The sequence below is a fragment of the Aegilops tauschii genome, chromosome 5 (genome assembly GCF_002575655.3).
Source record: "Aegilops tauschii subsp. strangulata cultivar AL8/78 chromosome 5, Aet v6.0, whole genome shotgun sequence".
NCBI lineage: Eukaryota > Viridiplantae > Streptophyta > Magnoliopsida > Poales > Poaceae > Aegilops > Aegilops tauschii.
The window spans coordinates 446223075-446232481 of NC_053039.3; the positions used below are offsets into that span (position 1 = coordinate 446223075).

Below are 9407 nucleotides of genomic sequence, written 5' to 3' on the forward strand. Positions count from 1 at the left end.
GGTATTGAAGATTGACATGAACCGGTTCAAATCAATCTGGGGCCTAATGTTGGGGATATAACTACTAGTGTAACTCGCCCAGGAGGGGCCGGGTTACATTATGGCGATTCATCATATGAAGCCCAATATCAAGCTTGAAGATGGCGGTTCAATAAAGGGCCTAAAGCCCGTAGGCGACTTAAGGCGTGTAGTGATAAACCGCCGTAATGGCGTGACTTGTGTTGTAAGGCAAGATTAACTAGTCACCGAGCCGGACACTGTTTATGAGCCGGCCGGGACTCTGTAGGCCGCGGAGCGTCAACCCGTGTATATAAGGGGACGACCCGCCGGCGGTTTAGGGTAAGTAACATCAAATCGGTAGCCAGGCATAGCGGATTCGCTCCCCGGTCATCGAAACCCTAGCAATTCCACCTCAACTGGATTAGGCTTTTACCTTCACCGTAAGGGGCCGAACCAGTATAACCCTCGTGACCTTTGTCCCGCTTTAACCCCTTTAAGCTTCCTTGTTGCGATGGCTCCACGACTATGTCCTTTCACGAGGGCATCTGCCGTGACAATTCCACGACAGGCTGCCCAATTGATCACTGAAGCTGGTGGCAAGGTGGTCTCCATCAGAGATGTCACTGGGGCTGTCAAGAACTCCAATGCCATTGACATAGCCAAGCTGATGAAGCACCCGGCAGAGAACCGCAGGATCAAGGGCTCCGACAAAAGGCGACACCGTCGACCCGACCTCGCTGCTCACGGAAGAGTGTGACGTGCTCATCCCGGCAGCTCTGGGAGGAGTCATAAACAAGTAATCTTCTTCTTCCTCGCCCAGCTCACTTCATCCTATCTTCTATCAGATTCACTACTAGGAAAAGGGCTATAGATGATATGGCCACTAATGGCGCACCAGACATGTGGTGCGCCATTACTATATACTAATGGCGCACCATGTGTTGGTGCGCCATTAGTAATATATTACTAATGGCGCACCTGGTGTTTGGTGCGCCATTAGTAGTTTTGAAAAAAAATTAAAAAAATTAATTACTAATGGCGCACCGTGGTATAGTGCGCCATTACTAGTTGACATAGTAATGGCGCACCACACCCACTGTGCGCCATTAGTAGTTTTGAAAAAAAAAAATTGTTAGTAATGCCGAGCCCCACCTCCCCTCGCCGCCCCCTTGCCCCACCTCCCCTCGCCCCGTCGCCCACCGTCCCAACCACCCGCCGCCGCCGACGCCACCCGCCACCGCCCCCTGGCCCCACCGCCCCTTGCCCCGTCGCCCCCACCACCCGCCACCGCCCCGGCGCCCCGTCGCCCGAACAGCGCCCCGCCCCGGCGCCCCGTCGCCCGAACGGCGCCCCCTGGTGCCCCGCCGCCCCCACCACCTGCCCGTCGGCCCCTGCGCCCGCGCCGCCCCGGAGCCAGGCTCGCCGCCGCCCCTGCGCCCGCGCGGCCCCCGGAGCCAGGCTCGCCGCGGGCCCCCTGCGTCCGCCTCACGCCCCCCCAGAGCCAGGCCCGCCGCCGCTGCCTTAACCGCGGCCGTCCACCACCACCCCTGCCCCCGGAGCCAAGGTGAGCATTTTTTTGTTTTTTCTACTATTTTCTTTGCTGCTTAGGTTTAATTAGGTTATTGATAGGTTTAGGTTAGTGGTTGGTTTAGGTTAGTGCTAGATTTAGGTTTAGATAATTAGAAGAAGAAGAAAGTTGAAAAAAAGAAGAAGAAGTAGAAGAAGAGGAAAAAGGAAAAAAAGGAAGAAGAATAAGAAGAAAGTTGAAAAACAGAACAAGAAAGGAAGAAGGAGAAGAGGAGGAGGAGGAAGGAGAAGAAAGAAAAAGGAGCACAAGAAAAGAAGAGAGGTGGAGAAGAAGAAGATGGAAAGGAAAAGGAAGAATGCATAACCAAGAAATATAACCAAGAAATCATACAAAGCATTAAAACAGTGGAAACTACGGCAAGGTTTTGACATCATTAAACCCACCCACATGTGATTGAAATAAAAAAAACATAACTCTGCATATGCAAAGACAGAAGGCATAACAGAGAAAAAAAATCATTATAAAGAAACTAGTTGCTGACATTAAGCTTGCACATTCAATAGGTCACACCTTTACTGCTGAGCCGAATATAGCGTTGGAACTCTGTTTTGGGGTCACTGCCATACTCCATGACATCATTAGGCTGATGGTTCTGAACCTGTAGAAAGCAATATAATTCATACAGACATAAAAAAGGCTCAAGCAGCACTCCAGAATTAATTGAACATGGGGAGGAAATTGTCAGGGCCAACCTTGGGTAAATCAGATATTGCATCTTCGAGGACGAGAGCTTTTTGCAAGTGTTTATTTGCTGCTTCCTCATAAGCAACAAGACATCTCTGAGGACAGAACATCATTTTAGTAGGATGTAACAATCATTAGTCTTCGAGAAGAATGATATTAAATAACATAGTGGCCTGTGCTGTATTTTCGTACCGAAAATGCATTTGGCACTAGTCCTCGCTTAACAACATCATGGGTGGGAAGCGGGAACTTCGGAAGTGCATTGGTGTAGTTGATTATCTTCTGCTCAAAATTTATGCTGCTATAATGTTGTATGATAATGTTGTAAGGGTACTAATTGGTCTCTTGTGCTGCTTATCAGAGATGGGGGAAGCAGCCACCGCTGCTCTGCCTCACCGGAGTACGAGTTGGATGCTTTCGAGTTCTTCAGTGTTATACTTGGGACTTCAGTATCAGCCACGAGGCATGTATATAAAACAAGAGATCTCCCCTTCACCCATCTCATTATGATAACTCTGTTGTTTGCTACATCACTCCTTGTCCCAAATTGCAGAGGCTGACTGACACTTTTATGAACATGCTGGGTGAAGATCCGCCAGATAATGTGAAGCTCCGACAGGCCGGCAGCGGGGTTCACAGGCTGTGGGACGTGGAGTTGGTGATCGAGGAGGGCCACATGTACCTGTGCCGTGGCTGGGAGAAGTTCTACAGTGCATACGACCTGCGGACCGGGTACTTTCTTCTCTTCAGGTACGACGATGACGCCACAATGCTCATCGTGAAGGTTTTCAACACGACCATGTGTCACATGCGCTACGCTGACGACGAAGATGCCAGTGCGTTCTGCCTCTTCTTATTCCTCTACATTTGGCTTTGTCTCACATCGATTGTTAACGGTCATTGTTGCATTTGGACAGGCAATGGGAGCAGCAGCAGCGACACTGGCTACAGCCAAAGCAGCAGCGATTATGGCTGTAGCAAAAGCAACAGCGATTCTGGCTTTAGCGAAAGCAGCAGCGATTCTGGCAGCAGCAAAGACAGCAAGAAGGATGATCCGGACTGGAGTGGGGGAGAAGAGGACAGAGTGGGGATGAGGAGCTGCAGGATGACGATGGGCATCAGGCTGAGGATGACCTAGCGCTGGTGGTGGCTGACCATGGGCTAGAGATGGTGGTGGCTGACCATGGGCAAGAGATGGTGGTGGCTGACCATGGGCTAGAGATGGTGGTGGCTGACCATGGGCAAGAGATGGTGGTGGCTGAGGATGACCTAGCGATGGTCGTGCCCGTCCTGCCTGAAGGTGGCCTCGCGATGGTGGTGGTGCCTGACAATGACCACGCACCAGTGGTGGCGCCGGCGATCCCATAGCTGGGCGACATGACCACGCCAATTGTGGTAGAAGACTACATCCCATAGCTGCCTCCACCGCCTCGCCGCTCTTGGCGCATCAGGCTGAGGAAGGAGAAGGAGAAGGACAATGAGAACTGAACTATGTCAGGTATGTCAGATCTCCAAAATGATATATATATATATATATATATATATATATATATATACTTAGTTACCTATGTTATCTCTAATATGCTTAGTTTCCTATAGGTTAGCTCCAAAATTACTTATGTTAGCACAAAATGATCAAGTTTACATAATAAGCTTATAGTCTTCTTCTTATTCTTCTTCTTTTCCAAAATGACATAGGTTAGCTTCATTTTACCTAAGTTGGCTCTAATATGCTAACTTAGAGCTTATATGCTTAGTTTCCTATAGGTTAGCTCCAAAATTACTTATGTTAGCACAAAATGATCAAGTTTACATAATAAGCTTATAGTCTTCTTCTTATTCTTCTTCTTTTCCAAAATGACATAGGTTAGCTTCATTTTACCTAAGTTGGCTCTAATATGCTAACTTAGAGCTTATATGCTTAGTTTCCTATAGGTTAGCTCCAAAATTACTTATGTTAGCACAAAATGATCAAGTTTACATAATAAGCTTATAGTCTTCTTCTTATTCTTCTTCTTTTCCAAAATGACATAGGTTAGCTTCATTTTACCTAAGTTGGCTCTAATATGCTAACTTAGAGCTTATATGCTTAGTTTCCTATAGGTTAGCTCCAAAATTACTTATGTTAGCACAAAATGATCAAGTTTACATAATAAGCTTATAGTCTTCTTCTTATTTTTCTTACTCTTCTTCTTTTCCAAAATGACATAGGTTAGCTTCATTTTACCTAAGTTGGCTCTAATATGCTAACTTAGAGAGCTTATATGCTTAGTTTCCTATAGGTTAGCTCCAAAATTACTTATGTTAGCACAAAATGATCAAGTTTACATAATAAGCTTATAGTCTTCTTCTTATTCTTCTTCTTATTCTTCTTCTAGTATTCTTCTAGTGTTCTTCTTCTTCTAGTATTCTTCTAGTCTTCTTCTTCTTCTAGTATTCTTCTAGTCTTCTTCTTCTTCTCTTCTTCTTCTTCTTCTTCTTCTTCTTCTAACTTCTTGTTTATCATTTTGCAGATTTGATTTAATTCACGGAAGCTTGCATGGATGGAGTGCTTCTTTTCCATTTGTGTTTTTATTTTGTATCAATGTGAAACTTTTGTGAATTGATGGATAACAGTGTTGGATGAACAATGTGAAACTTTTGTAATATGTAACGATGGAACTATGTGTTGGCTATGTATGTATATATGATGAAACTTGTGTGTTGGATATGATTGTTATATGGATGCTTGTTGTATATATATGTGTTGGATATCTCATATGTGAAATAGTGACCTGAGATTAAGAAAAAACGATTTTTTAAAAAAAATTGTTACTAATGGCGCACTTCCATGTGGTGCGCCATTAGTATACCAGATACGGCTGGCGCACCTGTGGGATACTAATGGCGCACCTGTGGTGCGCCATTAGTATACCAGATACTAATGGCGCACTTGTGGTGCGCCATTACTAAAATATTCTAGTGGCGTGGTGCTAGTGGCGCACCAGTAGTGCGCCATTAGTAGGCAAAACTGGTGCGCCACTAGTAAGCCTTTTTCTAGTAGTGATTAATGCTCTGATGCTCAGTTAGAGTATCCTCCTGGCTGTTATTGTTTTCTGTATCTGAAAACATTTTTGTTAATAAATAGTCCTTTCGATTTTATTCTTCTCCTAGGGACAATGTTGATGCCATCAAAGCAAAGTACATCATCGAGGCTGCTAACCACCCAACAGACCCCGAGGCCAAAGAGGCAAGAACACCAACATTTTGGCACAAAACTAAGCTGCATTTGTTGACACATTTCACACATTGACTGATAGTAGAGAAGTGTACATGTTCGCGCTGCAGATTCTGGCAAAGAAGGGCGTGTTGATCCTACCGGACATCCTGGCCAACTCCGGCGGAGTGATGGTGAGCTACTTCGAGTGGGTGCAGAACATCTAGGGGTTCATGTGGGACGAGGAGAAGGTGAATCGGGAGCTCAAGACGTACATGACCCGCGCCTCAAACATAGTTCTGATTATTTAGGCAGTGTATGGCGCCGTATAAAATGGACAGTAATTATGTATAGTATATCTTCGAAAACCAGAATTGGCTCAATTTGGAACAATGCCTGCTTTATATGAATTTCTTACCCGCTTCGCACGCGTTGCTACAAGTGCATTACCATGCCTCAGCCATAATCATCCTTGACAAATATGGCAATCACCTTTAGTATGGAACAGAAGAAGCATGCATGACCTATTTTGTCAATGAGCAAGTTTAGCATATGTTTGTACATTGCTGATCTAGTTAGTAAGCAGAACTTTGTTATAGTAAAACTAGCTAGAGGATCACAGCACCACACGTTGTCACAGCTTCACTTTCTGGAATGGTATGGTTGATGGCACCAGCCCCTCCTCAAGATGGAGGTCGCGGGTTTGCAGGGGGCATACTGGAGATTTTCAGATTTAATTGTTTGAATGTATCTTTATTTCATTTCAGATTGTGTCAAGTCTTGTGTACTACTCCTTCTGCTCCATCGGTTCACAATTATAAGATGTTTCTAACTTATATTTGTGTCTGCTCCATCCATTTATAAGATGTTTCTAACTTATTTGTGTCTGCTCCATCCGTTTATAAGATGTTTCGGACTTATATTTATGTCTGCTCCATCCGTTTATAATATGTTTCTAACTTCTATTTGTGAACGGAGGGGTACTAAATATGAGCTTCTATCTACAAACTTTTGTCCACGATCTATTTGTGACGACTTCTCTCAAGGTAGGAGCCACTTTTGTATGTATACTACTCTTGATTCGTTCTATGTTGTCAAGTTCTCATTCATTTGGTGATCTTCTGTAATATTTGTGTTCGTTGATCATGGCCAAGTAAATCAAATTGAATTTCCTGTTAAGGTCTGATGCTTACATCGAAACTGAACAAAATATATAGTGAAATAATCAAATGATAACAAAGCTTTGCACGATCCTCTGCACTTTTTATGCTAATCTGAATAATCTCACTTGAATCTAATAAAAATGCATCATCTTGTCTACAGCTTCTAACAGCCATCAGTAAAAACTGATAATCTTATCTACAGCAATCTGGAGCTCCATTATCTTCTCTTGTTGTGCAACATCCTTCTTATCATGTTCTTGCGCCTTCCCTTCCATCTCTTTTAACCACCCATCCTGAAATTGCAGAGTTCTTTAAATCAAAACTGTACTGTGGTATTGATGTAAGCATATATGTTTCCTACTGCTGCCTTGTGTATGGATCATTCTAAACATTAAAGATGATACCTGAGCTACTCAAAGCATATGACACTGCCAGATTATTCTTTTGAACTTTTCGAGTGAGTCAAAAGCTGAGTATCTAGAGTTCCATTCACTGCCTCTGTAGATTAATATCTGCTCATTGTCAAATGACAGAAGAACACAAGGAACAAGATCATACATGTAGAGAACCACATAATTTAGGTCTGTATTGGAATCTCTAAAAAGACATATATTTAGGAATGGAGGGAGTACACGGTAACATAACGGATATTGGGGGTGAGAACCTTGACCTTTGCTCCAATTGTTTTGTAGTTACTTGGTTCCAAACCCTCGCAATCAATATTTACTTGATGAGCTGGCTACTACATGATATACCAGGTGCAGAACTATTGCAACTGCATTAAATCAATCCTAAGTACACTTAAATTTATGTGATGTGCAGGAAAGCATGGTCGAATAAGAGCGGGTGCAAAGGAAGTGATAAAATCAGCATTATGAAATCCTTTCCTCTGTCGGGTTGTACAATCACTAGTGCAGAACATGCCTTTATCACCGGTTCGTAAGGGCCTTTAGTGCCGGTTCTGCAACCGGCAATATGGAGTGGAGACTAAAGCCCCCCCTTCAGTACCGGTTTGGCACGAACCGGCGCTAATGTGCCACCACGTGGCACGAGCCAGGCCCGGGTGCGTGTAGGACATTAGTACCGGTTGGTAACACCAACCGGTACTAAATGTTTGGGTGTGTTTTGGTTTTAGTTTTTATTTTTCCTTTAGTTTTGTGTTTTCAATTTAATTTAGTGATTGTTTTACATTATAATGAGTTGTTAAATCATTAGGTGAAAGTACCACAGATTAGTTTCGACCGGATGCATGTGCCATCACTAAGTGATCAAGTAATAAGGATATGGCATATACTTGATCACTTAGCTAGGATCCATCCAGTTGAAACTAATATGCGGTTTCTTTCATAAATGATATAAAAACTCATCATCATCATCATCATCATCATATTAATATAAAAACTCTTGCATCATATCATCACCAACAACAGTATATACTAGCTAGGAAAGATATCATCGAGTTCAACATGGTCATGATATTATAAGCGTTCATAACACCACAAAAGCAAATCACTCTTTGAGATTAAGTTCAGGACGAAGAACACAGACACGCATGAGAGGACAACAAGTACTAAGAGCATGATATAACTAGCTAAATCACTCCTGTTGCTCTCTCTCAGGTAAAATAGCATAGAACATGTATAGCTCTCCTGATTCATCATATTGGAGCATGCAGATGAACCTGTCTCCTAATCGTGGGCTGCACTTCTGATTGCTGCCCCCTAGTACTTCTCTGCGATCGTTAACATCTTTGCTCCAATCTTTCACTATTAAACATTCATCGCTTTCAGAAATCCTGAATGCACTCATGTGCACTGTAGGATATCTTGGTCGTAAGCTAACAATTGACATGCGACTTTAGTCTCGATCCACTGAGGTACAACTGTCCTCGGGAGTCCCTGTTGAAGAACATCGTATAGTAATTAATATACTTAGCAATGAAAGTTTAGCTTGAAAAATAATGTATGCAAAAGATGCACTGAGGACTAATAGTAAGAATCTTACCATCTTTCCTAAATACATGTGACCGTAGTTCAATACGATCACTATTGGTCGCACGTTTTGAGTACTAAGATTTTCAAATTTAGGAAAATGATTTCTCTTAACAGCATCAAGATCCTCAAGCCATGAAACATAATGACTTATCTCCTGGCAGTTTAGTTCAGCTCCGGGACAGTAGTAGGTCCTGTCTACCAAGCGCCGGACATGTTTGCTTGAATGGAAATAAGCTGTCAATAGAAATTAGTTGTCAACTATTTTTGAATAAACAATATCAAAGATATAAATATGGTTGAGTAACTCACATAATGGTAGAACTGGAGGCGTCTGCACATCGACCCAGATGTCTCTATTACCTTCAATATCATCTTCCGGACGAATATCAAAAGTGATAACCATATAAGGCTCAAATGCATAAGCCTTGCATAGTGCTTGCCAAGTTTTGCATTCAAAATAGGTGTACGTGTCTGCATTGTATAATTTGACGTTGAAAGTATAACCATGCTCGGTCTTCAGGTAAACTCTCTTTACCTCCATAGTTTTCATAGCACTGAAACCTATCTTATCCAAGACAAAAATTCTTGCATGGCAGGGGATGCGCTAGTAGAATAGTGAAAATTTAAAATTATAAGTTGAAGCAAATGAAGCATATATAAGTCATGCTTAATTACGAAAAAAGACTTGTCGTAGTGACTTACTGTATCCACTTCGAAGGTCTCATCCAGCTTGATGCTGAAGCGCCTATCATCAACAAGGAAATTTCTGTCGCACAGGCCGC

General features: G+C 43.0%; 1 pseudogene; it reads left to right on the forward strand.

Moving 5' to 3' along the window:
* The first annotated feature begins 334 nt into the window (after nucleotides 1-334).
* Nucleotides 335-5779, forward strand: LOC141022978 (glutamate dehydrogenase 1, mitochondrial-like; annotated as a pseudogene).
* The last annotated feature ends 3628 nt before the right edge of the window (nucleotides 5780-9407 follow it).